General features: G+C 34.9%; 1 protein-coding gene across 23 annotated transcripts in view; it reads right to left on the bottom strand.

Annotated features, from left to right (window-relative positions):
- The window catches only part of SYP81 (syntaxin of plants 81), a 32,069-nt gene extending 10,862 nt beyond the window's left edge, over nucleotides 1–21,207 (bottom strand). For 6 of the 23 annotated variants that reach the window (XM_082876194.1, XM_082876186.1, XM_082876175.1 and 3 more), the window contains exon 1: nucleotides 21,044–21,207. The gene's annotated coding sequence lies outside the window, so the exon portion shown is untranslated. Of the gene's footprint in view, nucleotides 1–660; nucleotides 960–1,727; nucleotides 2,044–13,846; nucleotides 14,062–21,043 lie in introns of those variants that run through there. The other 17 variants (XM_082876143.1, XM_082876139.1, XM_082876124.1 and 14 more) reach the window with 13 other exon arrangements.
- Between the last annotated feature and the right edge of the window lie 4,287 nt (nucleotides 21,208–25,494).

Raw genomic sequence — 25,494 nt, 5'->3', positions numbered from 1 at the left:
TTCATTAAATCACCAACCATATAATTCTTTCACAAAATTTCATTCACAGATTCATTAAATCACCAACCATATAATTCTTTCACAAAATTTTTAGATAATGTCTCCAACAATTCTACTCAAAAGTTGAACAGGAAATACAAACAAAGAATGGGATCTAGGAATGGCAACGGGGCGGGGCGGGGCCGGGGATCACACTCACCGTCCCCGATCCCCGATGGTGGAAATCCCCCCGTCCCCGGCCCCGATCCCCGACGGGGAACGTATATCCGCCCTTGTCCCCGCCCCCAACGGGGATCGGGTTTCCCCGACCCCGAACAACCCCCGACTTTTTTTTTTTTTTTTTTTTTTTCTTTTTGGAAAACTGCTTTGAAGCTGAAGGATAAAAAAAAAAAAAGATCAACATGGAGAAACAGAGAGATCAACACCAACACCAACAGATCATCATGTATCATCATCAACAACAGATAAAAAAAAAAAAAAAAAGAACAGAACAGATCAAAAAACACCAACAGATCCAAAAAAAAAAAAAGAGATCAACAACATATTATCATCATCATAGAATAGATCTCAAGATCTAAGCTTCAATCTATAATATATATATACATATATACATATATATGTGTGTATAACACAGAGAAAGAGATAGGGATAGATATCGACGCTGTGAAGAGGAGATCGGCGAAGGAGTCGGCGGAGGAGGGTCTCTTCTCTCGGCGGAGGAGATCGGCTCCGGCGAAGAATCGGCTCTCTCTCTCTCTCTCTCCCTCTCACTCCATTTTTCTCACGCAGCTCCCTCTCACTCCATTTTTCTCACGTAGCAGCGAAGTGATTGTGTGGTGGATCATTCACTCAAGACTTGATAAAGTTCAGTGAGAGAGAAAAGAGTGGAGAGTTCAGTGAGAGAGTTGAGAGAGAGAGAGAGAGAGAGTGAAAAGTCAAAGTGAAAGACAGATCTGATAAGCCTAGCCTAAACACATATATATAATATATAATATAATAAAGCTTAGCATATGTATATATCTATAATATAATAAAGCTTAGCATATGTATATATCTATAAAGATGGTTCGGGGAGATTCAGGGCGGGGCCGGGCCGGGGCCGGGGCCGGGGCCGGGGCCGGGTCTGGAGGAGTTATCACCGTCTCCGGCCTGAAAATTATCGGGGATTTAATTTTTAATACCATTCTCGGCCTGTCGGAGGTATTTTTCGGGGAAAATCGTCCCCATCGGGGTCGGGGGGTCGGGTCCCCGTCGGGCCGGTTTCAAATTGCCATCTCTAATGGGATCCTAGTTTCTGTTAGGTATGAAAAAAGTAATTGATGCATATATGTTAATCTATTAATAAGCAAAGCAATCTTTTCTCCAGAAGAATAGAGAGGGAAAAAAACTAGATTTGAAAAGGAAAAAAAAAAAAAAGAAATGCAGCAAAAGAAAAAATGAAGAAATTTGCATTACAAGATTGAAAACTCATATTTGAATATATCTCTTAAAAATCCATTACAAAACTCAGATTTGAACAAGATTGAAAACCCATCACAAAACATGTGTCCAATAGAAGGGAATATATATATCTTCTCTTTCCAGCTCTAGAAAACACAGAAACGCCAAATCAAGAAGCAAAAGGTCCAAATCTAGAGACCCATTTCGTAAAAAAACACTGCAAAGAAATGCAAAACAGAGAATAAGAGAAAGAGACAGCAGAAAAAGAGCAAAGAGAAATCAGGTACCAAATCGGCGAGTGGAGCAGATGCGGCGGTGACTGGCAAGGCCAATAGAGGCGACGGTGATGACAATCGGTGTGGTGGAGGAGCAAGAGGTGAGACAAATGTGGTTTACCAATCGGCGAATGCGTGAGATGTTCGAGGAGTTAGGGATTAATTTCAGAATTGATGGTGTGTGTGTATGGAAGATGTGCTGTGTAATGTGTTACTGAGTCTCTGTATACGCATGCCTATATTAAAAATTAAAAAAATAATAATAAATAATAATATAAAAATAAAAATAAATAATAATCATAAAAATAAATAAATAAATAAAAAAAAGATAGACGGATTGGGTCGGTTAGAATAGATGGGTTACTTGGACGCCCAACCCGCCAACCAAAAATAATAAAAAAATCACAGTTCGATGCGGTTTTGACGATTTTAGTGGGTATTGTGCACAGCCCTCCTTTCCACTTTGGCCTTTTATGTTTGCAATCCTTCTTACTTTACTCCTAAACTAACTTTCATCCAAAAAACTAATAGAATTTGTCACATTACTAACACACCAGCTCCATATGTGATGTAAAAAATTCACTAAAAATGTAAAAAAAATAAAAAATAGAAAAGAAAAAAATTAGAATTTTTTTTTGCCTTTAATGAACTTTTTTTTTCAAATTTATTCATAAATATTATTACATTATAGATGCATCTAGATTAGATGCTCCAACCATAGATTCATTAAATCACCAACCATATAATTCTTTCACAAAATTTTATTCACAGATTCATTAAATCACCAACCATATAATTCTTTCACAAAATTTTTAGATAATGTCTCCAACAATTCTACTCAAAAGTTGAACAGGAAATACAAACAAAGAATGGGATCCTAGTTTCTGTTAGGTATGAAAAAAGTAATTGATGCATATATGTTAATCTATTAATAAGCAAAGCAATCTTTTCTCCAGAAGAATAGAGAGGGAAAAAAACTAGATTTGAAAAGGAAAAAAAAAAAAAGAAATGCAGCAAAAGAAAAAATGAAGAAATTTGCATTACAAGATTGAAAACTCATATTTGAATATATCTCTTAAAAACCCATTACAAAACTCAGATTTGAACAAGATTGAAAACCCATCACAAAACATGTGTCCAATAGAAGGGAATATATATATCTTCTCTTTCCAGCTCTAGAAAACACAGAAACGCCAAATCAAGAAGCAAAAGGTCCAAATCTAGAGACCCATTTCGTAAAAAAACACTGCAAAGAAATGCAAAACAGAGAATAAGAGAAAGAGACAGCAGAAAAAGAGCAAAGAGAAATCAGGTACCAAATCGGCGAGTGGAGCAGATGCGGCGGTGACTGGCAAGGCCAATAGAGGCGACGGTGATGACAATCGGTGTGGTGGAGGAGCAAGAGGTGAGACAAATGTGGTTTACCAATCTGCGAATGCGTGAGATGTTCGAGGAGTTAGGGATTAATTTCAGAATTGATGGTGTGTGTGTATGGAAGATGTGCTGTGTAATGTGTTACTGAGTCTCTGTATACGCATGCCTATATTAAAAATTAAAAAAATAATAATAAATAATAATATAAAAATAAAAAAAATAATAATCATAAAAAAAAAAAATAAATAAATAAAAAAAAGATAGACGGATTGGGTCGGTTAGAATAGATGGGTTACTTGGACGCCCAACCCGCCAACCAAAAATAATAAAAAAATCACAGTTCGATGCGGTTTTGACGATTTTAGTGGGTATTGTGCACAGCCCTCCTTTCCACTTTGGCCTTTTATGTTTGCAATCCTTCTTACTTTACTCCTAAACTAACTTTCATCCAAAAAACTAATAGAATTTGTCACATTACTAACACACCAGCTCCATATGTGATGTAAAAAATTCACTAAAAATGTAAAAAAAAATAAAAAATAGAAAAGAAAAAAATTAGAATTTTTTTTTGCCTTTAATGAACTTTTTTTTCAAATTTATTCATAAATATTATTACATTATAGATGCATCTAGATTAGATGCTCCAACCATAGATTCATTAAATCACCAACCATATAATTCTTTCACAAAATTTTATTCACAGATTCATTAAATCACCAACCATATAATTCTTTCACAAAATTTTTAGATAATGTCTCCAACAATTCTACTCAAAAGTTGAACAGGAAATACAAACAAAGAATGGGATCCTAGTTTCTGTTAGGTATGAAAAAAGTAATTGATGCATATATGTTAATCTATTAATAAGCAAAGCAATCTTTTCTCCAGAAGAATAGAGAGGGAAAAAAACTAGATTTGAAAAGGAAAAAAAAAAAAAGAAATGCAGCAAAAGAAAAAATGAAGAAATTTGCATTACAAGATTGAAAACTCATATTTGAATATATCTCTTAAAAACCCATTACAAAACTCAGATTTGAACAAGATTGAAAACCCATCACAAAACATGTGTCCAATAGAAGGGAATATATATATCTTCTCTTTCCAGCTCTAGAAAACACAGAAACGCCAAATCAAGAAGCAAAAGGTCCAAATCTAGAGACCCATTTCGTAAAAAAACACTGCAAAGAAATGCAAAACAGAGAATAAGAGAAAGAGACAGCAGAAAAAGAGCAAAGAGAAATCAGGTACCAAATCGGCGAGTGGAGCAGATGCGGCGGTGACTGGCAAGGCCAATAGAGGCGACGGTGATGACAATCGGTGTGGTGGAGGAGCAAGAGGTGAGACAAATGTGGTTTACCAATCTGCGAATGCGTGAGATGTTCGAGGAGTTAGGGATTAATTTCAGAATTGATGGTGTGTGTGTATGGAAGATGTGCTGTGTAATGTGTTACTGAGTCTCTGTATACGCATGCCTATATTAAAAATTAAAAAAATAATAATAAATAATAATATAAAAATAAAAATAAATAATAATCATAAAAAAAAATAAATAAATAAATAAAAAAAAGATAGACGGATTGGGTCGGTTAGAATAGATGGGTTACTTGGACGCCCAACCCGCCAACCAAAAATAATAAAAAAATCACAGTTCGATGCGGTTTTGACGATTTTAGTGGGTATTGTGCACAGCCCTCCTTTCCACTTTGGCCTTTTATGTTTGCAATCCTTCTTACTTTACTCCTAAACTAACTTTCATCCAAAAAACTAATAGAATTTGTCACATTACTAACACACCAGCTCCATATGTGATGTAAAAAATTCACTAAAAATGTAAAAAAAAATAAAAAATAGAAAAGAAAAAAATTAGAATTTTTTTTTTGCCTTTAACGAACTTTTTTTTCAAATTTATTCATAAATATTATTACATTATAGATGCATCTAGATTAGATGCTCCAACCATAGATTCATTAAATCACCAACCATATAATTCTTTCACAAAATTTTATTCACAGATTCATTAAATCACCAACCATATAATTCTTTCACAAAATTTTTAGATAATGTCTCCAACAATTCTACTCAAAAGTTGAACAGGAAATACAAACAAAGAATGGGATCCTAGTTTCTGTTAGGTATGAAAAAAGTAATTGATGCATATATGTTAATCTATTAATAAGCAAAGCAATCTTTTCTCCAGAAGAATAGAGAGGGAAAAAAACTAGATTTGAAAAGGAAAAAAAAAAAAAGAAATGCAGCAAAAGAAAAAATGAAGAAATTTGCATTACAAGATTGAAAACTCATATTTGAATATATCTCTTAAAAACCCATTACAAAACTCAGATTTGAACAAGATTGAAAACCCATCACAAAACATGTGTCCAATAGAAGGGAATATATATATCTTCTCTTTCCAGCTCTAGAAAACACAGAAACGCCAAATCAAGAAGCAAAAGGTCCAAATCTAGAGACCCATTTCGTAAAAAAACACTGCAAAGAAATGCAAAACAGAGAATAAGAGAAAGAGACAGCAGAAAAAGAGCAAAGAGAAATCAGGTACCAAATCGGCGAGTGGAGCAGATGCGGCGGTGACTGGCAAGGCCAATAGAGGCGACGGTGATGACAATCGGTGTGGTGGAGGAGCAAGAGGTGAGACAAATGTGGTTTACCAATCTGCGAATGCGTGAGATGTTCGAGGAGTTAGGGATTAATTTCAGAATTGATGGTGTGTGTGTATGGAAGATGTGCTGTGTAATGTGTTACTGAGTCTCTGTATACGCATGCCTATATTAAAAATTAAAAAAATAATAATAAATAATAATATAAAAATAAAAATAAATAATAATCATAAAAAAAAATAAATAAATAAATAAAAAAAAGATAGACGGATTGGGTCGGTTAGAATAGATGGGTTACTTGGACGCCCAACCCGCCAACCAAAAATAATAAAAAAATCACAGTTCGATGCGGTTTTGACGATTTTAGTGGGTATTGTGCACAGCCCTCCTTTCCACTTTGGCCTTTTATGTTTGCAATCCTTCTTACTTTACTCCTAAACTAACTTTCATCCAAAAAACTAATAGAATTTGTCACATTACTAACACACCAGCTCCATATGTGATGTAAAAAATTCACTAAAAATGTAAAAAAAAATAAAAAATAGAAAAGAAAAAAATTAGAATTTTTTTTTTGCCTTTAACGAACTTTTTTTTCAAATTTATTCATAAATATTATTACATTATAGATGCATCTAGATTAGATGCTCCAACCATAGATTCATTAAATCACCAACCATATAATTCTTTCACAAAATTTTATTCACAGATTCATTAAATCACCAACCATATAATTCTTTCACAAAATTTTTAGATAATGTCTCCAACAATTCTACTCAAAAGTTGAACAGGAAATACAAACAAAGAATGGGATCCTAGTTTCTGTTAGGTATGAAAAAAGTAATTGATGCATATATGTTAATCTATTAATAAGCAAAGCAATCTTTTCTCCAGAAGAATAGAGAGGGAAAAAAACTAGATTTGAAAAGGAAAAAAAAAAAAAAGAAATGCAGCAAAAGAAAAAATGAAGAAATTTGCATTACAAGATTGAAAACTCATATTTGAATATATCTCTTAAAAACCCATTACAAAACTCAGATTTGAACAAGATTGAAAACCCATCACAAAACATGTGTCCAATAGAAGGGAATATATATATCTTCTCTTTCCAGCTCTAGAAAACACAGAAACGCCAAATCAAGAAGCAAAAGGTCCAAATCTAGAGACCCATTTCGTAAAAAAACACTGCAAAGAAATGCAAAACAGAGAATAAGAGAAAGAGACAGCAGAAAAAGAGCAAAGAGAAATCAGGTACCAAATCGGCGAGTGGAGCAGATGCGGCGGTGACTGGCAAGGCCAATAGAGGCGACGGTGATGACAATCGGTGTGGTGGAGGAGCAAGAGGTGAGACAAATGTGGTTTACCAATCTGCGAATGCGTGAGATGTTCGAGGAGTTAGGGATTAATTTCAGAATTGATGGTGTGTGTGTATGGAAGATGTGCTGTGTAATGTGTTACTGAGTCTCTGTATACGCATGCCTATATTAAAAATTAAAAAAATAATAATAAATAATAATATAAAAATAAAAATAAATAATAATCATAAAAAAAAAAATAAATAAATAAAAAAAAGATAGACGGATTGGGTCGGTTAGAATAGATGGGTTACTTGGACGCCCAACCCGCCAACCAAAAATAATAAAAAAATCACAGTTCGATGCGGTTTTGACGATTTTAGTGGGTATTGTGCACAGCCCTCCTTTCCACTTTGGCCTTTTATGTTTGCAATCCTTCTTACTTTACTCCTAAACTAACTTTCATCCAAAAAACTAATAGAATTTGTCACATTACTAACACACCAGCTCCATATGTGATGTAAAAAATTCACTAAAAATGTAAAAAAAAATAAAAAATAGAAAAGAAAAAAATTAGAATTTTTTTTTGCCTTTAATGAACTTTTTTTTCAAATTTATTCATAAATATTATTACATTATAGATGCATCTAGATTAGATGCTCCAACCATAGATTCATTAAATCACCAACCATATAATTCTTTCACAAAATTTTATTCACAGATTCATTAAATCACCAACCATATAATTCTTTCACAAAATTTTTAGATAATGTCTCCAACAATTCTACTCAAAAGTTGAACAGGAAATACAAACAAAGAATGGGATCCTAGTTTCTGTTAGGTATGAAAAAAGTAATTGATGCATATATGTTAATCTATTAATAAGCAAAGCAATCTTTTCTCCAGAAGAATAGAGAGGGAAAAAAACTAGATTTGAAAAGGAAAAAAAAAAAAAAGAAATGCAGCAAAAGAAAAAATGAAGAAATTTGCATTACAAGATTGAAAACTCATATTTGAATATATCTCTTAAAAACCCATTACAAAACTCAGATTTGAACAAGATTGAAAACCCATCACAAAACATGTGTCCAATAGAAGGGAATATATATATCTTCTCTTTCCAGCTCTAGAAAACACAGAAACGCCAAATCAAGAAGCAAAAGGTCCAAATCTAGAGACCCATTTCGTAAAAAAACACTGCAAAGAAATGCAAAACAGAGAATAAGAGAAAGAGACAGCAGAAAAAGAGCAAAGAGAAATCAGGTACCAAATCGGCGAGTGGAGCAGATGCGGCGGTGACTGGCAAGGCCAATAGAGGCGACGGTGATGACAATCGGTGTGGTGGAGGAGCAAGAGGTGAGACAAATGTGGTTTACCAATCTGCGAATGCGTGAGATGTTCGAGGAGTTAGGGATTAATTTCAGAATTGATGGTGTGTGTGTATGGAAGATGTGCTGTGTAATGTGTTACTGAGTCTCTGTATACGCATGCCTATATTAAAAATTAAAAAAATAATAATAAATAATAATATAAAAATAAAAATAAATAATAATCATAAAAAAAAAAATAAATAAATAAAAAAAAGATAGACGGATTGGGTCGGTTAGAATAGATGGGTTACTTGGACGCCCAACCCGCCAACCAAAAATAATAAAAAAATCACAGTTCGATGCGGTTTTGACGATTTTAGTGGGTATTGTGCACAGCCCTCCTTTCCACTTTGGCCTTTTATGTTTGCAATCCTTCTTACTTTACTCCTAAACTAACTTTCATCCAAAAAACTAATAGAATTTGTCACATTACTAACACACCAGCTCCATATGTGATGTAAAAAATTCACTAAAAATGTAAAAAAAAATAAAAAATAGAAAAGAAAAAAATTAGAATTTTTTTTTGCCTTTAATGAACTTTTTTTTCAAATTTATTCATAAATATTATTACATTATAGATGCATCTAGATTAGATGCTCCAACCATAGATTCATTAAATCACCAACCATATAATTCTTTCACAAAATTTTATTCACAGATTCATTAAATCACCAACCATATAATTCTTTCACAAAATTTTTAGATAATGTCTCCAACAATTCTACTCAAAAGTTGAACAGGAAATACAAACAAAGAATGGGATCCTAGTTTCTGTTAGGTATGAAAAAAGTAATTGATGCATATATGTTAATCTATTAATAAGCAAAGCAATCTTTTCTCCAGAAGAATAGAGAGGGAAAAAAACTAGATTTGAAAAGGAAAAAAAAAAAAAGAAATGCAGCAAAAGAAAAAATGAAGAAATTTGCATTACAAGATTGAAAACTCATATTTGAATATATCTCTTAAAAACCCATTACAAAACTCAGATTTGAACAAGATTGAAAACCCATCACAAAACATGTGTCCAATAGAAGGGAATATATATATCTTCTCTTTCCAGCTCTAGAAAACACAGAAACGCCAAATCAAGAAGCAAAAGGTCCAAATCTAGAGACCCATTTCGTAAAAAAACACTGCAAAGAAATGCAAAACAGAGAATAAGAGAAAGAGACAGCAGAAAAAGAGCAAAGAGAAATCAGGTACCAAATCGGCGAGTGGAGCAGATGCGGCGGTGACTGGCAAGGCCAATAGAGGCGACGGTGATGACAATCGGTGTGGTGGAGGAGCAAGAGGTGAGACAAATGTGGTTTACCAATCTGCGAATGCGTGAGATGTTCGAGGAGTTAGGGATTAATTTCAAAATTGATGGTGTGTGTGTATGGAAGATGTGCTGTGTAATGTGTTACTGAGTCTCTGTATACGCATGCCTATATTAAAAATTAAAAAAATAATAATAAATAATAATATAAAAATAAAAATAAATAATAATCATAAAAATAAAATAAAAAAAAATAAAAAAAGATAGACGGATTGGGTCGGTTAGAATAGATGGGTTACTTGGACGCCCAACCCGCCAACCAAAAATAATAAAAAAATCACAGTTCGATGCGGTTTTGACGATTTTAGTGGGTATTGTGCACAGCCCTCCTTTCCACTTTGGCCTTTTATGTTTGCAATCCTTCTTACTTTACTCCTAAACTAACTTTCATCCAAAAAACTAATAGAATTTGTCACATTACTAACACACCAGCTCCATATGTGATGTAAAAAATTCACTAAAAATGTAAAAAAAATAAAAAATAGAAAAGAAAAAAATTAGAATTTTTTTTTGCCTTTAATGAACTTTTTTTTCAAATTTATTCATAAATATTATTACATTATAGATGCATCTAGATTAGATGCTCCAAAAAAAATAAAAACAAATTTAACTAAAAAAAGAAAAAAAGTTTACTAAAGACGAAAAAAAATGAAAATATACTTCAAACAGTTATATTGTCAATTTTGAAATGAAAAGTTTACTATAATGTAATAATGTTTAGTGAACTTTTTGTTTATTGAATTTTTTTTCGTCTTTAGTGAATTTTTTTATTTTTTTAATTAAATTTATTTTTATATAATGTAATAATGTTTATGAATAAATTTGAAAAAAAGTTCACTAAAGATTAAAAAAAAATTCAATTTTTTTGCTTTCTATTTTTCATTTTTTTGCATCTTTAGTGAATATTTTACATTACATGTGGAGCTGATGTGTTAATTTTTTGGATGAAGGTTAGTATAGGAGTAAAGTGGGAAGGATTGTAGATATGAAGGACAAAAGTGAGAAAAATCAAACTTAACGGGCCAAAGTGAGAAATGGGTGAAACTTTAAGAGGGCAAAATGTAATTTACCATTTACAAATAGAAGGATAAAATAAGGGTCAATTGGTTGCGCAATCTACTAATTCAAAATGTGCGACTTTTTACGTTAGGTAATTCAACACTTGCATAGGCAATAATCAGGAGCTTCTATTTGCACACACCATTTCCCCTCTTCCCACACACTTAATGATATTTTTTTATTACATTTTTGTCCTAAAATAAAATTACCAAAATATCTCTTTCTTCTTCAACCAAAACCCTAACCCTACTCACCCCCTCCGTCGCCTCCCCCACCCACTTCGTTGCCTCTCCCACCAGCCCCCCTCTTCTTGAATCGAAGCCCCTCCCCACCCCATCGCTCGTCGCTCACACTCCCCAGTCCCTCTTCTCTCGTCGAAGCCCCCACCCTGCCAGCTGCAACTCTCCCTCTCTCTGCGGCCGCCAAGTGAATCGCCACCGCCTCTACTTTCTGCCCCCTTCGAACCAAACACATTGATTCGGAAGTACAGTGTCGAACCAATGTGTTTTGTTCGGATGTTAAAGGTCGAACCAATGTGTTTTGTTCGGATATTGATGGTTGAATCGATGTGTGATTTTCAACCCTGGTTTAATGAACGGCGGGTGTGTCGCGATGGTGGGTCGCCACTGCGATGGTGGTAGTAGCAGGGACGAGGGGTGGTCAACAGAGGGGTTGGATGGGTGTGTGGGCTGCGATGGTGGGTGGAAGGAACGGTGGGTGGAGGGAACGGTGGGGTGATGACTGGAAGCGAAGACTGCGACCATGGTGTCACCAACGGTGGCTGGTTTAGGGTTAGGGTTTGGAGAATGAAAAATATAAGGGAAGGTGGGTGGATTGAGTGTGTTGGAAAGTTGTGTGTGTATGCTTTAGATATGGGGGTATAATTGGAATAATAGTGTGTGTAATGAGTACTTTTTTTTTTTTTTTTTTTTTTGGTGTGTGAACTAAGAAGGATGTGTATAGAGAGGAAGTGATGTGTGCAAATAGAAGCTCCCGCAATAACCGACAACAACACATCAAAGAAGAAAAAAATCAATTTCAAAGGTGAAATTTACAGAATTCTGGAGAGAATTCAAATTCATTTATAAATGGCAATTGGGTCTGTTCATTTGTGGTTTTTTCAAATAATTTTTTTTTAAAAATAATCTGCATTTTAAGAAATATTATTTTTTATTTTTTATACAACTAGTTGGACCCTTACCCATTACACACGTGGCAGTCGTGAGGTTATTTAAGAAGAATAAGTTTGAGGTATAAGTTTCACTGTATTAGACTTGAATACCATAATCTTAAAACAAAAATCCTTGACAATATATTCCCTCAATTCAAAATTATCTCAGTAGGAAAAGCACCATTCAGAAGATTATTATTAGTTTCATGGAAGCCTTGTACAGGGAATTCAAGCAAATCACCAAGAGCGAGAGGTTTTTTCAGAGGTATGTATAATGTCGAGTTTCCACTGCAACAAGATACTCTAAACACAAGACATACTTTATTTATGTTCTCAACCTTCTCACTCAATGGGAAGATCTGAAAGAATAAGGTAGCAAAATTGCAAATCACATTGCAAAGGATGCATTGTTATGGCAAATTTTGGAATTGAACTTTGACAATTCACTATCAAGTCATTTTAAAATGGCAAATTTTTTTATGACAACCATATAAACGCATACAATAAACTTCCATGTTTATCTTCAAGTCTCTCCAAGTAATCATTTCCACAATGAGGACCAAAATTTTCCTTTTTTCTTCAAGCAATCAGTTCAATGTGCATATACAAAGTTTCATTTTTCCATTTCCCAAAGAAGGACCAAAAGTGTACTCTGCCCCAAGAGTTTTGAAGCCACAGGGAGTATGAGAAGACAAACCAAGTTGAAGAATTCATGTAACCACAATGACTATGAGAAGACAAACCAAGTTGAAGAATTCATGTAGGAAGTTTTTGACATAAATAGGGGAAAAAAAATACAATTTCAATGCCAATAAATGTTACAAGTTCAATCATTATCTTGTAGGTCTTTGAGAGAAAACTTCAAGCAGCCTAAGTATTGTATTTGGTTTTTTTCTTTTTTAGTCTAAAGACCCTTTCTTTAGAAACTCTATTTTTGCTCTAATAAGTGTTGCTTTCTGCAATGAAGAGAGTATTGCAGAGGTTTTTTTGCTTCAAGGAAACTTCTATTTGTTTTAGGCTCCGTTTGTTTTGATGTAAAATAATTTATACCAAAAATAATTTCATGTAAAATAATTTACATTTCTTTTATTTTCCAATGCTTGGCTGCAACTCCAAAAACATTTTTTTTTTCAAACAGTAACATTTTTTTATCCTATGTCATTTGTTACAACCACTCACCCTTTTCAATAGCCCACTTTACCTACATCTTGCAAAACTCTAGCCATTTTCCTTTAGGCCCATGACACTCTATCTCACCCTATCTATCTTACATAGTTTCTACTGTAACCGAAGTTTTCAAGTAGTTAATTACAAACAGCAAAACAAGCAACATCTGGCATTCTGAGACATTCAAGTATATCTCCGCTGCTAAACAAAACACTGGAATATAGAATAAAAGCACCCTGTGGGTATGATTTCAATAAATATTAAATAGTTCAAATCACAAATATCAAGGCACGCTACCAGTTAGCTATTGCACTGCTACTTATACATAAAAATAAATATACCACAGATTGTTTGAGAAACAAAAAGTAGACAGTGAATTTGAATGGCATGCTTCATTAACGTGTAAACCAACCAATTAGGGAAAAGAAGAAATAGAAGCTGAAACTGAGGGAGTCCATTTTCTATTTCGTCATAATTAATATTTTCCCCTATTTGTTCATTATGTCTAGTAGGAATCGTTACAGTAGTTGACGATTTTTTGGAAGAAACGTGATTTTGCGTTCCCGAATCAGAATCGTGTAAGAAATGCAATTCTTAAGAGAGAAAATCGTGTTTCGGTATGAGATGACAACGTCTGTGAAAATCAAACAACTCCGTTCTCTCCTGGACACGGCTCTTCTCTCTCATCGGATTCGACTATTCTCTCTTGGACACGACTCTTTACAAACGACAAACGAAATGAAAGAGTAGAGAGCAAGAAAGAACTTGGTCATCGTTCGAAAGAGCGAAAACATCGGTCGCCGACTTCGATCCCTCTGGTTGCTGCTTCGACAGCTTCAACTTTCGCTCGATGCTTGATCTCCTCTCCCTCTCCTCTCGTCTCTCGATCTCGATCTCTCTCTTCCTCTCTTCTCTCATTCTCCCTCTACTTTCTCTCCTCTCTTCTTCTGTTGACTTCTCTCTTCTTCGTTCTATTTTCTTTCTTTTCTTCTCTCTCTGTTCTCTTTTCTAATATTTTTTATTACATCTATATTATATGATATAAATTACATTAATATAGTAATATATAATTTTATTCACCCAAAAAAAATTATATAAAATAATATGTCATAAATAATATAATTTTTATATCTAAAATAAAAATAATATATTTTACCATATATAGTATAATTTATTTAATATCTATAATAATTTTTATTATTTATTTATATTTTATTTTATTTTTTAACAAAATCTGTTATTCCTTAGTTTTTTTTAAAGTTCATTACCTAAAAGTTCTATTTACAAATGTTATGGTAGCTAGGGCTATGCACAATACCGCCAAAGTCGCACCAAACCAAGCCGAACCGTGCATTTTTTTTGGTTTTTGGCGGGCGGGTTGGCAAGTTGGGTGTCCAGAACATGCAGGTTGCCGCGGGTGGCGGTTGGAGGAATGCAACCCGCCGGATCTAACCGACCCGACCTGCTCACTTTTTTAAAAAAAAATTATTATATATATATGCATATAGACACACAAACAACAGCACATGTTCCAACAACATTTACTTACATACACTCTCACACACACAATCAATTCCCAAATTAAATCCTAACACACCCCTCATCTCATCGTATTCAACATTTGTCTCACATTCATCTCTTGCTCCTTCACCACGCCGATCGCCATCGCCGTCACCTCTAATAGCCTTGCCGGTTGCCACCGCCGCTAGTAGCCTTGTCGATCGTCGTTGCATCTTCTCCACTGGCTAAAGTTTTGACAACAACTCTGTGAGTTCTGCTATGCTTTTTTGTTTTAGTTTGCTTGTTTTACAAATTTTGGTCGATTTTCCCTTTCTCCTTCTCATTTTGGTAGATTTTGCTTCGTATTTGCATTCTTATTTAATTTTGTTTACTCTATGTGAGCCTTTTGATAATGGTTGGTGTTAGAATTTACCATTCATACTCACCTACTACACTCCACCTACCACCAATTTACCCTCACCTACTCCTCACCTACTACCCAAACCCTCTCCTATATAATGCCACTCTGATTTGTAATATAACACATCAAGATAAAACAATCAATAATACAGTATTTTTAACATGGTATCAGAGCAGGTTTAGAACCTGATATTTTCGCTTTCCCGGCGGGCGGCAACCTCACCTTAGCTGCCCGCCGGACCTCAACCTAGTCCGCTAGAATTTTTTTTCTACACATACCTTCACTCCTCACGGATGGCAACCACTCTCTCCTCCGTTCGATTCCTTATCACCATCTTGGTGCCTTCTTTTGCTACCCAGTGCTTGCTCACAAGCCTCTCTCACCTTCGGCCACATCTCCGACTGCAACTCCGGCTCATGCTGTTCGGCGTCCGAGTCCAGGTTGATCCGATGAGGAAGAGCGTCAGTATGACCATTCTGTCGCAATACGAACAACCTCAGTGTCAGGACTCCTCCAACGTCGCCGACGTTGCCTGCGGTGACAGCGGTTACGCCTCCGCCGACGAGGCCGTTCACCCCCAGTCGCTCGTCCGTCTCAGAACTACTTCCTCCGGCGAAGCAACCTCAATCGGCGTCGCCGTCGATCCAGCCTCTTCGACATCACAACTGAATCGGTCACTGCAATTCCAATGGTTCTGTTTTTATTACCAGTACAGATTGAGAATCCAATAAAAAAAAACTAACCCTGGGACAGTGGATTCTACCTTAAACCCGAAATCACCAGTAGCTCCATCAAGCCCAGCTCTCTCTCTCTCTCTCTAACAGACCTCTCTCTCTCGGCAGTTTTGAACCAAAACAAAATAAAATAAAAAAAAATAAAAAAAAAATAATAATAATAAACACACTGCTATGCACATGCATCCACAAGCACACACACGACACACACCAAACCCAGCACATAGGGCACCCACTCACTCTCTTTCTCTCTCTCTGTGGTCCCTTTCTCTGCAGCAGACCCACTTTAATTATATTTATCATTATTCTCTCATATTTTATTAATCTCTCTCTGTCCATCCAACCTTCTTTTATTTTATTTAATTTTTTTTTTTTAACACACTGTGATCCACCACTCCATGATCCACCATCCGTCAACTTTTGTCCCCCTCTTTTCCTTTCTTTTTCATTTCATATTGCCCACCGACTTTTTGCTCATAAACAAAAAAAAAAAAAAAAATATTTCATATTGCCCACCGACTTTTTGCTCATAAACAAAAAAAAAAAAAAAAAAAAAATTCAAATTTGCACAACAACCCATATTTTATTCATCTCTGGGATCACCCCCGATCACAATTTTCCACAAAAAAAAAAAAAAAAAAAAAAACACAAACAAAATACAAACAAACAACCACATTCACAAGTGGGATTTTTCTTCTCTACTCTGCCGCCGGTCTCTTCTTTTTGCCTCCGTCCTGAGCGGGCCTTGACGGTGTTGCCTCCATGCTTCCTAGACTACCAAGCAAGTTGCCTCCCCCCTGCTCCTCCACTGCAGCATATGGCGGACCTCCAAATCGCCACATCACGGTGGCCTTCCGCTTCAGCTCCTTATTTTCTGCTTTCAGCACACTTATCTCTGCTCGCGCATCCTTATACATGCGTTGGAGCAGAGCCAGCTGGGAGGTTAACTGCTGCACCTCATTTGTCCTACTCTGCAGCCGGTTCGACAAATTTGTGACCGCCGTCATGCTTTCCACGCATGCCTTCAAAGTATACTGGTTGGCCTCCACATCCGACTGTACTGCCATTCTTTGCTCCACAGACCGCATCGGAAAGTTCAACGGAGTAAACTCCGGGGCGCTTGGTTGAGGTTCCAGTGCCACCGCACCAGTTCTCTCTCTAGTTGACTCGTTGAGGTCGGGAAAGAGGGTGAGCAGTCCACGGGAAGACGAGGACGAGGCCATTTTTCTGGGCAACAGAGTGTTACAGAGTTTCTTTCTCAGCACCACGAAGAATTTTTCAGAGGTTTCTCTCAGTTTTTCTGTCTCAGCTTCAGCCTCCGTCTCAGCCTTCGCCTTGGTTAAATAGCCAAGGCAGCCACGCGCATCGCGCGCCTCTTGCCACCAGCCGACAAACGGGCGCGCCAACCAAGGCACCCACGTGCCTCGCCATGATGGATCCGGCACACCTTTTGATGAATTGGGCTCGCCTTTTGATGGCACGCCTTTTGAAAAATTGGGCACACCTTTTGAGGGTGCACCTTTTACAACGGTCCGACATGACCCTATAAACTGTCCCGACATTTGATTCCGGTTAGCCTTCTACAACGGTCCGACATGACCCTATAAACTGTCCCGACATTTGATTTCGGTTAGCCTTCTACAACGGTCCGACATGACCCTATAAACTGTCCCGACATTGATTCCGGTTAGCATACAGTGTCCTCTACAACGTTATGACACCACCATACAGTGTCCTCTACCACGTTATGACACCACCATCCAGTGTCCTCTCCACCGTTATGGCACACACATCCAGTGTCCTCTACCCCGTTATGGCACCACCTTTCAGAGTCTTCACCAACGGTCTGACACGACCATACAGTGTCTCCTATCTTTTTTATCTTTTTTTTTATTTTTATGTATTTTCTTGTTTTGTTCCTCTCTTCAAACTCAAGTTGGTTAGTTCCTATCCTCCTTGAGTTTGCGGGGGGCTGTTAGAATTTACCATTCATACTCACCTACTACACTCCACCTACCACCAATTTACCCTCACCTACTCCTCACCTACTACCCAAACCCTCTCCTATATAATGCCACTCTGATTTGTAATATAACACATCAAGATAAAACAATCAATAATACAGTATTTTTAACAGTTGGCCCTGGTTTCACTTTCTCTTATTCTCTGTTTAGGGAATAAATTCTTTTTTTTTTTTTTTTTTTGAGTAAAATTTTGAGTATGCCCATAAAATTTTGAGTGGGCCCCTGGTTTCACTTTCTCCTATTTCTTTTTTTCTTTTTTCTTTTTCAATATGCCCAGAAAATTTCCATATGCCCAGAAAATTACTCATTTACATTCTCTATTTAGGGAAAAAAATGCCCAGAAAATTTTGTTCTCATCACATTACATTCTCCTCAATTCTCTTTGTATATACTTTCTTTATATATATATATATATATATATATATATGTATTTGTATGTAATTTAATGGTATCCTATGTATTTATAGAAAGTGAATTTTGTGATACATTGAATCAAATTCGTTTCTTTATTATTTTACAAGCAATGACATTTTTTTTTACTAATCATTTTATGGTTTCATCTATAATGAATTGTTTTATGAGGGTGGGATTCCACGTTGAATAAATTTCATTGTTAATATTACAAGATGTTGGCATCACAACCTAATGCTCTTTTGGCTGTCAGTAAATGTTAAATGGTAGGGATAAAAAAAAAACAGCACTATTGGCTTTTACATGTTTGTACGGGATGAAAATTTGTAAAGGAATGGGAAGGAAAATTATATGTTTTGAAAATAATACGTTTATTGATGTGTTTTGAACTTAATCTTCCTACCTAGATCAATCAGCTAGAAACTTTTTAAAAAAATCTTTGATTCAAGTTTTATAATTTGAATTATTTTTTTTGTTTAAATAAACCGTCAATCTGCCCGAACTGCCAAGTTAAACCTGTTATTATTTGTTAACCGAGCCGTCGGTTTTTGATAAACAAAATGGCAATTTCTAATGTTAATTTTGTCTATCCGCCACCCGCCGTACGATTTCTATTTTATCCATCAATCGCACCGACCCGCACCGCGTACACCTCTAATGGTAACTCAGGTCCTATTTAAGATTTTTTGAACCAATAAGTTCTATTTAGTAAAACTGAAAATATTATCAATTTTCCACAATTTTTAAAATTAAGAACATTTTCAATTTTACATAGTAATATTCTAGATAATTATTTTACTAACTGATGAAAAAAAACAAAGCATGAGATTAAAGTTTTTGCCCTTCTACTTATTGGTTTAATTCAACTATCCAATAAAACCGAGAACATTACCATTTTTTTTCAATTTTAAAACTGAGAACATTATCAGCTTTTCCATTTTTAAATTTTCATTTTTTTTTTTTCAGTTTTACACATCAATATTCCATCATCATGCTCCTTTATAGACACAGTTTTCAGTTTTGCACAAAAAAATAATTCAAATTTTTCAAAAAAAAAAAAATTCTTTTCTTTTTGCACATAATTTTTTATTTTTTAGTTTTTTCAATTTGAAAATTGATGTTTTAAAGTTTTGAAAATCAAAATAAATATCAAATCATCATGTTCCTTTATAGATAATCATAAATGATGAACAATTATTGTTTGAAGGGCAATTCCGACTATTAAAAATTTAATGGGACTTGAAGGTCCAAAAAATCTTACTTAAGACTAATGGAATATAAGTTCATAAATTAAGACTTGTGTGTAAATGTCCTTTTTTTTTAAAACTCATCTTTTTCCATTTATAACATATATATATATATATGTCAATTTATTTATTAAAAAAAAATATGTACATGTATGTCAATTAAAACTAAAAAAAATTATATAGATAAATTAAAAATATAATTAATAAAAATAATATATAAGAGCTCCTAATCTACGACTCCTCTAAGTGGTCATGTTCCCCTACTCCCGCTCCCACTTCGTGCAACTATGTATTATTTTCAATTGTTCTTTTTGAATGTGATGCTAAAAACACAGAAGGAAATGTTTTGCCATAACTTATCCCCTCTGAGAACCATCATTTTAAGCTTGAAGTATACAACAACAACCTAGGTTGTTAAGATCAGGATCCTACATAGGATCATTTTGGGGGTCTGCTAGATTGAATCGAGGATCGTAAGATCCTACTAAAATGATAAAAGAACAAAAAAAAAAAAGCAATATCAAAATTTATATAGAATGACCCAAAAAAACATGAGGATGTAGCTCAAATGGTAGAGCTCTCATACTTGCTTCATAATTGCTAAATTATAAAGTTTAAATGAGCAGATCAAGGTTCAAATGCTTATGACCAGCAGCATTTTTCCTCTTCTTTCCTTTTCCTGAACCAGAGGCCGACATTGTGACAGACCGAGTAAATTTAGGCAAAAAAAGGGGAAAATTTTGTGTAGAATTGTGCTGAAATTTTTTTTTGGTTAAAAGAACTTTTTTTCCAGAATAAGTTTAGGGAAAAAGAATCAAAGTAGATAGAAGAGGGGAAGGGAAAAAAAAAAACAGCATGCAGTCAATCACGCAGAAGGGAAGAAGAAATGAAGAAGAAGAAGAAGAAGAAGTAGGGGAAAAAAGAAATTGGAAGAGCAGCGGAGAGAAGAAGAAAATCTATGTTAAATTCGAGTTGAAGAAGAAGAGTACCAGGTTCAATAAAATCTGAAGCTTTGTGGTTCAATCTCTCTTTCCCCAATTTGTCTTGCCCTAATCACATGAAACAGCCTTGGTGGAATGTATTTTGTCTTCTGTTTTCCTTTTCAGATACGTATTTTTATGTTTGAGTGCAATATAAAGTAGAGATTTGTGAGAAATTGTTTTTTATTCTACCATGCTTTTAAGAAGTAGGAACAGTTGTAATGAGTACTCCTACATTTCATTCAGTAAATCATATTACTATGTATCAGCATCTCAAAATCACACACAATCAGCAGCAACACACAGAAACAAAATAAGTTCTCTCTTATGGGCATTTTATCAAACACATAATATGTATGTATGTATTAATAAAACCCAGAAAAACCACAAGCATACAAAGAAAAAAAGAAAGAAAACATATAGATATTCCCTAAACAACCCATAATCAAATTCAATCTTCAAAACTTAGCAAGATGTTTTGCCCAATAAAAAATAGAAACCTAGATTATTAACAATCTCAACAATATATCCTAATACGAACAATCTCAACAATATATCCTAATACGAATGAATGAATCAATAGTAGGGATATACACGAGTATCAAAATCAGAGAAACGGTGAAGAGATCGGAATGGAATGCGTACCTCGTAATGCTGGGGAAATGGTGAAGAGAGATCAGAAGCAAAAAATCCGAATGTAGATCTGAATCGAAGAAGAAGGCCTCGATTCTTAGATCATCTCTCTATGCTTTTCTTCACTTCTGTGTCCGTGTCTCGATCTTGATGCCTTGGGGCGTAAATTTGAACCGGCTTGGTCCACCTAGTCTCAGGCTTGGGCTGGCCCATGTCGAGCTTCGCAAATTTCAGCTAAAATTTGGGTCAAGGCGATTCACCAGTCAAAAAAAAAGACCCATATTTGGGCCTTGGGTAAGTCAGGCTGGTGGATCTGGGTCTGGACTCAAGCTTAGGCGGGTTTAAACATTATTTTCTATCAAAATTTTATTATTTTTCACTAAAAATGACACTAGGCTTCGGACGAATCGGGCCTTAGGTCAGGTTTTGAGTGAGCCTTGAGCAGGCCGAACTGGGCTTCAAAATGACAGACCAGACCCAAGCCCAGGGTCTCAGGTTGGGCTCAGGCCTGGACCTAATCGAGCCTAACTGGACCGGGCCCATTCCAGTCGCAGGTGGGTTTCAGGCCGCCCATGGACTGTGGCCATTTTTACACTCTTAGATGCCATTGGTATTCGCAAGGAGGATGGGTGGGGTGGTGTCAGATTTGTAGATTCCGTGAAAGACGAGGTGAAGAAACCTCTCCTAAAGATAAAATAAATTTAAAATTTTTAAAAAAGTGAGGGATTGTTTGCTGTTTGGTGTATTTTTTTATTTTTTATGAAAAGATATGTAAAAAAATAAAGACTAGTTAGTTGAAGTGATTTAAATAAGTGTACTTTAAGCAGTAAGAGATAATTTTTTAATTATTAATTAAAATTTCTCAATAATATTATTAGAGAAATTTCAGTTACTAATTTCTATACGAAGAGTTGAAAATATTTCTATGAAGATAAATTTTTCTGTAAAAATGTTGAGAAATCCCAATTATTATGAAATCTTGTATGTCTTTTATTTTATAAAATCCTAATATCAGACACCTTAAATTAAAAATCCCAATTAATAATAAATATTATAAATATTAAAAGTAAATTCATAAATTTTTTCTTTTTTTTAATTAATTTTTCAAAATTTCTTCGACAAATAATTTTTCCTAGAAAAAAATGCAGTGAAAAAAATATATATATATTTTATGGATAATTACACCCCGGTGGAAGTTAGAAAAAAAAATACACAGTCATGAAACTGTTTATAATTTTAATTATTAATATTTATAAAATTTCTCACTAATTTATAATTATTTTTTTAAAATCCCAATTACATGATATTTTCCTTATATTTTATGGGAAGTATTTGATTAGAACAAAAAATTTGTAAGAAAAAAAAAACAATAAAAAATAGGATTTTTAGTTAGGGCAAAATTTGCTTTACCTCATTGGTTAGAACTAAGTGCACATAATTCCTCTCTTATTTGAAAATAAATAAATAAATTCCTATAATTTATAGACTAGAGTACACTGTTAAACCTGTTAATAATTAAAACAAAAAGATTAGAATGCATTTATATATAATAACCTCAATGTAAATTATGAACATTTTTGTTTTTGTTTGTTTGTTTGTTTGTTTGTTTTTTTTTTGTTTTTTTGTTTTGAGGCAAAACTCATTTTAATTTCCTATGCTTTATTGCATGTGCAATTTACCCTATGATAATTGAAAATTAACATATAATTTCTTATATCTTGACATGTATTTTACATTTATTGTTAATTTATACAGAATATCTAACTGTGCACAATTTACAAATTATGAGAGGTATGTATTGTGGGGGTCCAAAATGAACAGTAAATAATGATAATACTTAGAGAGGCAAAACTATTCTAACGAGCCAATAATCTAGGATAACTGGAGAGTGAGTAGCCAGGTAAGGGTGGAGTAAGTGGTTTCAATAAAGAATGTGGTAGTGCACAAATGGACAACATATCATCCCAAATCCCAAGAAGTTCTCTTTTGGATTTTGGAAAATGGGTTCTATTTATAGGCTTTTTGTTGGTACCAGAATATACCAAGTGGCCAAATAGTGCAGTGACACATGTCGTAGGATATTCTATTCTAAACCATTAGGTTTTAGTAGACACATGGCCCTTGACATGTTAGTTGAGTATTGTGTTGATACTCGTACGAGGAGTCTAGTTGCTCAATTGTCCTCTCTTATGCTTATCGCCGGATGAATGTGGAAAATATTGGTGTTCACTAGCCCTGTCATATTATGAAATGGAAAATGTTTGGCACAAGTCTTAACATGTACCTTTTGGTGCGAATCTCAATGGGTGTCGTCTTGGTATAGTCCGCAGGAGGCACATCTGTTTTGGTGGCATTCTTCGCAATGGTACTTGTGATGGCATCTGCCCTCTCAATTCGTGTCATGGCCCAAACCCACCCCTATAGGTTTAGCGTCATAATTGGCCAGTGATCTTGAGATTACTAAAGGCCTCTGAGTAAATAAAGGGTTGTTTGGGATGTACTATATAAGTGCACTTTTTGACTTTTTAACTAAAAAAGTAGAGAAAAAAATATATATGTTTGGGATAACTTTTTGACTTTTTATAAAAAAAAATTGTGTAATAAAATATTATAGATACATAGTACACTAACCAAGTTGTTGACTTTTGGGGTGTGAATGAATTTTTTTTTTTTAATGGGAATTTGTGGCTTGGGATGTGTCGCATCTTCTCACTTTGCTAAATATATGTGCAAAGTACACTAACTGAACTTGTCGGATAAAAAAATTAAAAAAAATAGCTTCCCCACACACTTATAGTATAAATTTTTTGACTTTTTTTTAGTAACTTTTTGACTTTTTAACTTTTATAATAGATCCCAAACAAGCACTAAATAAAATATAGGGACTAGCGGAAGCAAATACAAACATATAACGTCCATAGAGCTGTGTAGACATACATGGAACAAAAATTTTAAACTTTAATTATATAAACGTGACATCATATAAGTAACAGTCTTACGTCACTTCATTTATAGATAACCAAAATGGAACTTAGCCCAACATACAAATAAAACAAAAGAAAACTTAAACGAAATTCTGGATCACAAAACATCGACCACAAGCAAGTTTCGGAACCTCCATGGGAGGCACTGTGGTTGACTGGACAAAACTGACCTCTAGGCAACAGCTTAGGCTTGGTCACGCACCTAATCACCTACATACATAAATAACATAGTGAGCTGGAGCCTAGTGAATAACACTAGAGTAAAGGTTTTATGAATGATGTCCAAATAATTTCAGAAATCAGAATTCATATCAGAAACAGATTCAGATTCATATACTCATCAGGAATCATAAACAATTATATGTGGCACATCCATTAACCATCATATCATCTTGGTCTTGGGACCCATATGCATAGTCGGTACCGACGACCCCAAAGGTCCATATCTTGTACACAAGTAGCCATGGTACTGTTTCCCTTAAGCAAGGGCCATGTATAAACCACGGTATTGTTTCCCCCAAGTAAGGGCCATATGATCATAAGCTACAATATTGTTTCCCCCGAGAGAGGGCCATATAAACATATGTCACGGTATTGTTTCCTCCGGGCAAGGGCCACGTAAACTAAGGATGCCACAAATAATACATTTTAGAAAATTGGACATTCATTCAATATTCATAAAATAACATTTCATAAACATATCATATCTTTTCATTTTGAAAATACTTATAGTCAAACATAGCTTTACAGAGTTGTTACTCATAGATAATTTCGATAGTCGAATGGACAGAACAGACAGATCAGATAGTCTATGACGCGTGACCTACACAAACACATAACAATACACATTGAAACACATGTCCGGAAAACACATAACTCATTTCATTTCATCTTGGTGTGTTTTTAATCTTTATCTTTATTATTATGTCTTGATTAAGGCTTAGGAATGCCTAAGATGCAATGAGCATACCAAAATGTAGCTTGAAACACTTAGTCAAATTTTCAAAAATAGAGCAGTCCACTCGAGCGCAACGTTTGTTGCTCGAGCGGTCTGCAAAGTCTGCAAAAGTACTGATTGTATGATTTTTCGGCTCGACAAACGCTCGATGGTTGCTCAAGCCAAAGACTGAGTAAACAGGGTCCTCGCTCAAATGCAACTTTGGTCGCTTGAGCGGTCTGCAAAGTTCTGTAAAACTTCTAGGAACATGAATTTTACACTCGAGCTTAGACTTCTTCGCTTGAGCAGAGGTACAAAACAAAGGGTGGTCGCTCGAGCACAACTTTTGTCGCTGGAGCCAACCCCCAAACTCTGCAAAAGTATTGAAAGCTTGAATTCTTCACTCGAGCACAGACTTTACCGCTCAACCAGAGAGTGCAAATTCTGGAATTTCCAGATTTGCTTCCCGAGTTCAAAACTCAATTTCAAAGTTTCAAAACACAACCTTTTGGGCCAAAACTAAGTAAACCATTGAGAAACTC

The sequence above is a fragment of the Camellia sinensis genome, chromosome 1 (genome assembly GCF_055761805.1).
Source record: "Camellia sinensis isolate YWXY chromosome 1, ASM5576180v1, whole genome shotgun sequence".
Taxonomy (NCBI): domain Eukaryota; kingdom Viridiplantae; phylum Streptophyta; class Magnoliopsida; order Ericales; family Theaceae; genus Camellia; species Camellia sinensis.
The sequence above is the reverse complement of the archived record's forward strand: the minus strand, read 5'-3'. Positions and strand labels throughout refer to the sequence as shown.